The 7,199-nt window shown below is 37.2% G+C and overlaps 1 long non-coding RNA gene across 1 annotated transcript; it reads left to right on the forward strand.

The window, feature by feature from the left end:
- The first annotated feature begins 3,166 nt into the window (after positions 1–3,166).
- LOC118241980 (uncharacterized) lies at positions 3,167–6,343 on the forward strand. Its single transcript, XR_004776472.2, has 4 exons — positions 3,167–3,323; positions 3,563–3,715; positions 4,304–4,437; positions 4,699–6,343. It is a non-coding gene; the product is annotated as an uncharacterized LOC118241980 (long non-coding RNA).
- Positions 6,344–7,199: the final 856 nt, after the last annotated feature.

Raw genomic sequence — 7,199 nt, forward strand, 5'->3', positions numbered from 1 at the left:
GGAAACACTCAAGAAAGGTGCTGAATGTCATTGCTACCCTTCCCATTGCTTATGACTGTGAATGAAAGGTGACTAATAAAAAACTTTTAACTTTAATCAAACACTAATGCATAACATGACATTAGCAAGTACAGCTACATGGGGCACTACACAAATATGCAATAAACACATTAAAGGTGCTACTCTCTACATGTACACATGTATCACTAAAATGATCGACATTTTACTGAGGCTTCATGTGGGATTTCTAACAAATATAACGAAATATAAAGACATTAACGTGAGCTGAATATGCCCGACATAATTGTTGGATGCTACATGAATGTGTGGCTAATTAGCTTTCCTAGAACTTAGCTTTGGTTGCTAGCTAACGTCAGTAGAGATTTGTTGATTGAGTTACATTCGCAAATTGGCCCGTTTTCACCACAATTACTAACACTTTAAAAAAAAAATACTATTTATATCTGCAATTACAGTTTCTGCGCAAAATGATGTATTGACGTTCATGTTACTTCTCCCTGCAAATCAGAGAGGTTACCTAGTCAGCAGAGGTGGGTGTTGAAATAATAAGTGTCTCAACAACAGATGAGAGCACTGATGGGTTCTAATATTGTGCAAAACTAGTGAGCAGAATTTTTTTGTTTAGTTTTTTTTTTCCCCTCGGTGTATTGGGGAGGACATTTTGAGCATATCTGGATATTGTGGTGACGTCCTTACCTGAGTATTAAATACAGATCAATAACCCATTAAAAACTGGCAGGGCCATGGCCCTCTCAGCCCCCTGATCTAAACCCCTTAGAATATCTGTGGGGTGAGTTGAAGATGAAAGTGCACAATAAAGGACCGAGGACCCTGGACAATGTGGAGAGATTCTGTATAGAGGAACGGTCTACAATTCCCTGCTCTGTGTTTTTATAGGATGCGATAGGAGAAGACTAAGTGCTGTTTTATTGGCAAATGGAGGTTGTGTGCAAGAGTGCCGACAATCCTGTGGTTTTGTAAAAATTATTTCCTGATGAAGAATTTCTTCTAAGAATAACTTGCCTTCAGTTAAAGTGAGATTAACATACTTCACTGTAAGGTAAATTTCTTATAACCTCTTTTGCTAATTTTTACCAACAATTGTGGAGGAGACTGTATATTCACTTCACATATAGGTCAATGTGATGGAGACCATCACCCTGAAAGAGAAGGTAATGTGATGTAGACCTTCCCCTCAGGAAGGTAAAACATGTTTTTGCTGCTGTGCCAGAGAGATGCTCTTTGGTATGGTAGTCAGAGCACATGTTCGAGACTGGGTGTGGTTGGTGCCCTGAGCCTTTGCTCCAATTACATTTTTCATTGTCATTCTGAGACCATATGCACAGTGAAGTCAAATTCTTAAATGCCCTTATATTAGCAAGTAGTGATTTACAAGGTTAAGCAGGCACAGAAGTGAAGTAAAATCAAAGTGCATGATCCCTTGACAATCACAATAACCAAAGAACAAGACACTAGTGTGCCTTCTGAATTAAGTGGATTATTTGTTGTGTCCTTTAACCTATTTCCAGAACCAGTAGTAGACTTTTTTTTTTCCCTCAAGCCACAACCTAATTAAAATGTTCCTGAGACTGATATAGATTAGATATTTAATGTTAGATTAGATTTGTATAGTAGATTAGATATTATCTATGTGCAAAATGTCCATATTCCAGAAAACCGCTAGTCTGAGATGATCTTGTCCATTTCTGTTAACTTAAAGGAAGACTTCAAAAAATCGTGGCTTCCTTATTAGAAACGGTACTAATAGGTTAAATTCAGTATGTATTTTTTAACTGTAAAAACAAATGTACCACAGATTAATTAGCTCTTAATGGACAAACAAAATGGTCATAGGTGAGAAATTGTATCACTTGCAACTCCTGTGCCAGTGGTGCTGCTCAGACATATTGACCACAAACTGTTTTATTCATTTTTTGCTTGTTTTTTCCCACTTTTTTATGGATGTTATTACAAATGTTATTACAGATTTTGTTCCAAGAATATTCCCATATCAGATCCTAATGATCTGAAAGTTCTGAAATAGATATGCTATTCTCAGATCATTAGGAACAACTCAGTTAGTCCTATCTAAGGTGAACACTAAGTATAGAGAGGCAGAATTTAGGCATTGAGAGCTATTATGCTGCTTTTAAATGGAAGCAACTGTCAGACAATATTAGAAGAGTACTGACACTAGATGTTTTTAAATCCAAATTAAAAATGTTCTTATTTGGCCAGGTTTTCAGCTCAGATTAAATACTGTTTCCTTCTATTTAACAGTACATTTGCTTTATACTTGTTTAGTGTGTAAAACAGCATAGAGATTAATTACTCCCAGCTAACAGTGAGTGTCATTACAGGTAATATTCCAGGCTTTGTGTCATCTCCACAGGGATGGGTGCACTAATGCTATGACAACTGATACCATTTGGGTATTCAGTAGCATGGCAACCTAAATGCTGTCCATCTAAAGCTGTTTTCAATTATGTTGATCCAAATTACTGAGTTTAACTATATACTTTGTCACATTATTGTACTAATAATAATCACGGAGATGATTGTGTCACATTTGTTAATTAGGGATTCAGTTGACCTTCATTTAAAAAGAAATAAAATGCTGCTATAAAATATAGTGCAGATCTATGCACAGAACAAAACTGACAGAGCTACTGTTCTTCCAACGTTACTTGAAAATGTATTTAGCCCCCACTCCCTTCCAAATGAAAGCCATTTCCTCAGCAAAGAATTTTTATTTATTGTTGAAAGGAAGTCTGTGGAGAATTACAGCAGAACAATCTCGACTGAACAGCTGCCTTTGTCACAGGACACAGTACAGCTGTAATGTAGATGTACCTAAAAACATCAGCACTTATGAATGTCCTCTAATAGAGTGTATGCTCAAACATGCATGCTTCCAGCTGAGCTACAAATTCACGGACACTGTATGTACCAATTCTGCTGATATTTAAACTTCTAAACTAAGGGATTTTTTAAGTAGAAGCAAAAAATGTAAGTAATCAACGTGATCAAAATGTGATCAAAGAATTACCACATAAATTCATAACGCGCAGAACAAAATAAGTCATTTTTACAAGAACCTTTTTTTTTTTTTTTTTGTGAGTGGGTGTGTGACAAACTGATGTGAAGTTGACGAAAAGCTGACCCACATTATAGGCTATCCGGGGGTATTTAAGGCCTAACTGGGGTTGTCGCTTCGCTCTTTCATTCCATTGGCCTCTCACCTATTAGCATCTGCAGTCACGTTCTTTGGCGTTGCAGCTACGCTGTGAAAGAGTAATCAGGTCAGTCTGCCTTACTGGGTATTCATTTAGTGCATTTCGACTACTAAATAGCCTAGATTCTGCAGACGCGCTAAAGTTGATAAAGTTGATAAACAGCTGATGAATTTGCTAAAAGCCTGCACGCTGACTCCTTAAAATTGCTTTTAACAATTGTATTAACAAATTGACCGAGAAAGACAATCCTGCTGTGTCATTTACGTCGTGTGCGCGTTTGTGTGTGTGCGCGTGTGTGCGTGCAGCTCACTGAAACATGTCGGCAACATATACAGAACCGAAGCTCGGGGCTCGACTGGAAATCAGTGGTGGTAAGTGCGCCACAGTCGAGATATGGAGAGGCAGGTCCGAGACACACCAAATAGTTTTCAAACTGTTGCAGAAGACAAAGCGAAATGGTAAGGAAACCGTTAATCTATTTTTTTCCGTTTCTGTAAACGTGTCTAATATCTGTTAACTTGGAACTAATATTAAATATAGCTAAATTAAGCTTGATGTTTGACATTTGATATTCGCTAAATATATGCCAACGTTGAACTTAAATAGCTCCTCCTCCTTAACTGGTCGGTCTGCTTACCTACGTTTTAATAGAATGAAAATAATAGGAAGAAGAGCAACGCACATTGTTTATTTCCCATAATTTTAAAAGAATATGCAGGTCAGCACAGGTTTCTGTGCGTTTCTGCGATGATACCGAAGTCGCGAAAGCAGCACACATAAAGCATTAAACTCAGCGAATTCTAAACGATGACAGTACGGACAATAAATCATAAGTCATTATATGTAAGCAGGACGACCTTTCGGGACCAATTAAAATTCAGTGTTGACGAATGTCTAGCGAATATCCACCGTTATATCGATTAAATACCGCACTAAAACGTTATTGTGATTTAAGGGGCTTGCCATGTGCATGTATAATACATAACTGATGTTTTAACCTGCAGTTCTGATTTCAATGAGATTTAAATGTAACATTTTCGACGCAGTTACTGTCTATTCGAGGATGCTAGACGATAACAGCGTCTCCTTTGCGCTCTGCTTTGAACGGAGTAATGCGAAGTATTTTCCTGTCGTACAAAGGGCAAAGGACAAATCAAATAAGGAAGAGATTCAATTTCAGGTAATATAGCTGTGTCTGTATTGCTTTTTAGATATGCACATGAAAATACCTTTACTGAGGTGTAGAACGTCTGAATAAGTGAAAATGCTAATATTGCAGAGCCTCTTTGCATCTGTATAGACAGTTGAACAATAAATTCAACGGAAGAGTCTATTAGATTTATGAATACTTTCTAGTCACTAATATATTGCTCGTTCCGTCTTATAAAAGAAATGTTTTGGTTCTAAATGTACATGCCTCATTTCCCCTCCACTTCAACAGGTCCGGAAGATAAGTGGCGAACCATCCGAAATTGTTTTCGACGACATGTACCTTTTTAAGTGGGGAGGGGGGAATGACGCCTGGGGAACTCTGGTCTCTGTGGCAGAACCCAGTAAATACTTGAGTGTGTCTGGCAACCGGGTAGTCCTCAGTTCCAAACCACACAGTTGTTTCCGAATAATCCCACAGCATGACTTCCCAATATTGTGAACTAGATTAATTTTTCATCCATGTAGATGCTCTATAGATAAGGTTAACATCCCAATATTTAGACATTCTTGAAGTAAGCAGTTTTTCATTGTTCAGAGTATTAAGCTTCTCTGTATTATATACCCATTATTTTATAGGTAAAAAAAATCATACTCTGCAAATGCAACTTTGCCCTAATAACTATTATATGGCCATGCCAATGTATAAAATAAAGTTATGCATGGCCACTGGAGCCAAACCAGACTAGATGGGATACTTTGCTTTATTCATTGACTTAATCACTAAGAGCAGTATGCAGCAAAATAATGCTTCTGATGTCTTAGTTTGTTTATCATCAGCCACGGCAGGTGAATCTCTGTGAAGGCACTTTTCATATTCCTACACTGCTGTTTTCTTTTAATACAGTGTAACTCATTAGTAGACTAGCCCTTAACCAAATACTTTATTTGTATTACATAGTATACACTCATTTTACTTTGTATTACATATTTTGTCAAGCAACAGTTGTCTAACCTTGTCAATACTGATACCTTATACAATTTAAGTCATATAGCAATATTTTCTTTATTAATATAATCCATATGTACATATTCAATTATTTGTGCTATTAAATAGGTGACCTTGAGAATGACAATTTAAAGCCAGGAAGTAAATCTCTGTAGTCTTCATTGCCAGGACTGCTTCTGATGTTTTCTGCTCTCATATATTCAGTGCCCCATATTTGGTTCTTGATGTATTCAGGATGTGACTAAGCCCAGCTGTGATAGTGCCTGAGTTCATAGCAAGTCCACCAACCACACCTACTAGGGAAATGCTCTGTAGTGAACTTTCACTTGAGAAAATACAGTGGCACTCTTCATATACAGCAGGATAGTTGTATAATGGGCTCTGCAGTGTCTTTTAAAGTCTCTTGTACCATTAGTGAAGAGACCTGTGCTACTATGAGAGCTGTGTAAAACTGAACTACTGGAAAGACAATTGGAAAATAGATTTAAAGAAATAATTTAAAAATATTCAGAAGTCCATGAGTACTAAACCAGTTCACTTCAATTTATTGAAATTCCCAGAAGAGGCTTAATTTTCTCAAACTTTGATAAAAAATAAAAAAAAATTCTATGTACAATTTATGACAAGGTTTGGCAAACTGTGTGTTCTGTAATTGCAGCAGGTTGTACAGTCTAATTGACCTTTTGTTTGTCAAAGGTTGTGTTACTTCACTGAATAAATGTGTAGGCACTACTTGGAATGATGGGCTTGTCATGGGTATGGAATGTATGAAAAACTCCTGTGGTTCCTGACTTGCCATTACTAACTTAAAAAAACTTATGTTAGGGAATGTATTTTTATTACATATAAGCAAGGCAAAGAGGGTACTCTAAGATGCCTTTCTGCATTCATGTGTATAGTGAAATAAAGGTTATTTTAAATATGGCAATGAGGAATGTATTTTTGAAGTTCTTAGTTGCATGACTTGCTGATACACTGGTTAGTCTACGTGTGCTTTATAAATGCTCTTGTGAATGTACACGCACATACTCTTTTCTTGTGATTTTGTCCATTTATTTAAACAGTTGCAGTGTATTCTGTCGACTTCTTACTCCGTCCTATGAATGCTCGAGGCCGTCTTTAGCATCTCATGGCAGCACTAAAGCTGGAAACCCAGAGCACACAGAAGACTCCCTTTGCTATGAATCAGAGCTGTCTGCAGTGCAAATCACCCTCTAGCGTCCCCTCATTCATTATCTCACCCTCTCGCTGTTACTGTTTTACACGCTTTACTTGCCTCTCCTTTGCTCTAATTTGTCACGGCCAACTATTCTTGAGCCACATGTGTTTTTCTCAGTCCTTATAATCTTGCTCTCTTTCTCTCTCTCTCTCTCTCTCTCTCTCTCTCTCTCTCTCTCTCTCATTTGGGCCAGAATGTAGATTTATTAATGTAGGTGCTGTAATTTGGAGGAACATACACACATCAACAAATTGACAGCACATGTCAGATTATGTCACTGAGCTGTGCAACCTGTGAGAAGCAACAAGAAACAAGTATCCCTGGTTTATGTATCCCTGATTCTGTCTTGTTTCACTGATGCTGAGAAACATTTTAACATCATAGCAGTCAGTCCATAATAGTACATATTCAGTACATGTATCAAATTGTCCCAATAGTATCAAATTAAAATGTAATTAAAACTGACTTTAAAATCTGATTAACACATGACTAAATACATTACACCCCTATATTATAGATCATCTGAAGGTTGTGAAATCTGCCAGAGGGCACATGTATTCCAGCT

This window comes from Electrophorus electricus, chromosome 5 (genome assembly GCF_041902795.1).
Source record: "Electrophorus electricus isolate QZ-2024a chromosome 5, ASM4190279v1, whole genome shotgun sequence".
NCBI lineage: Eukaryota > Metazoa > Chordata > Actinopteri > Gymnotiformes > Gymnotidae > Electrophorus > Electrophorus electricus.